Consider the following 937-nt stretch of genomic DNA (forward strand, 5'->3'; position numbering starts at 1 on the left):
TGTAATGTAACGCTGCCAAAGTGCGGATTTGGATTAGCATACACTGTACTTATACTTACTTAAATATGTTTCTATTACACATTCATTCACGCGTTCCCCTCTGTACTATCGAGATAAATCTCAACACTAAGGAGGCCGTTTAAATATATTTTATTAAAAACTTGAAATTATTTTTTCTATTATGTCGTTAAATAATCAATTAATAGATTATATTGGAGAACAATGTGGCATAGTAAGATTTAAGTTTTCAGTCAATGCTCAAACCACGTTGGAAGCACTCGTTCTCGTCCGATCACGAAAGTTAAGCAGCGCTGGGCACGGATAGTACTTAGATAGTTCGCTTGGGAATTCCGTGTGGTATTGGCTTTTTTTTTTTAGTTTTCTTTCAATTCTATTTTTCTCCTTCATAACTTCTGGCCATATACATCACATTAAAAATTAGAAATATATTTTTAATATGAGAACTGTTATGTCCGTGCTTGCTATTATGTATATAATCAGAGTTTATAGAGAAGAATAAAAAGAATTGAAACAAAATTTAAAAAAAGCCAACACCACACGGAATTCCCAAGCGGTCAACCATCTAAGTACTATCCGTGCCCAGCGTTGCTTAACTTTCGTGATCGGACGAGAACGAGTGCTTCCAACGCGGTTTGAGCATTGACTGAAAACTTAAATCTTACTATGCCATATTGTTGTCCAATATAATCTATTAATTGCCAATTATTTATGTATTTCAAATGATTATTTCAAATTTTAATATAAAGATATATATTCATTTCGTAGTAGCTCATTTAGAACAATTTTTCTTTTGCACTTTTATATTATGTCTTAATAAATTGTAAATTGTTGTTAACACTGTATAATAATATTGTACAATGTATAAAAATTTCAAGACTTGATATTAATATTCTCACGATATTGGTTTCCCAGTATC

At 31.3% G+C, this 937-nt stretch overlaps 1 non-coding gene and 1 pseudogene across 1 annotated transcript; one reads left to right on the forward strand and one right to left on the reverse strand.

Annotated features, from left to right (window-relative positions):
• The first annotated feature begins 250 nt into the window (after positions 1–250).
• On the forward strand, positions 251–366 carry LOC139991916 (5S ribosomal RNA; annotated as a pseudogene).
• A 180-nt stretch (positions 367–546) lies between these two features.
• LOC139991889 (5S ribosomal RNA) lies at positions 547–665 on the reverse strand. Its single transcript, XR_011800962.1, has one exon. It is a non-coding gene; the product is annotated as a 5S ribosomal RNA (ribosomal RNA).
• Between the last annotated feature and the right edge of the window lie 272 nt (positions 666–937).

The sequence above is a fragment of the Bombus fervidus genome, chromosome 1 (genome assembly GCF_041682495.2).
Source record: "Bombus fervidus isolate BK054 chromosome 1, iyBomFerv1, whole genome shotgun sequence".
Classification (NCBI taxonomy): domain Eukaryota; kingdom Metazoa; phylum Arthropoda; class Insecta; order Hymenoptera; family Apidae; genus Bombus; species Bombus fervidus.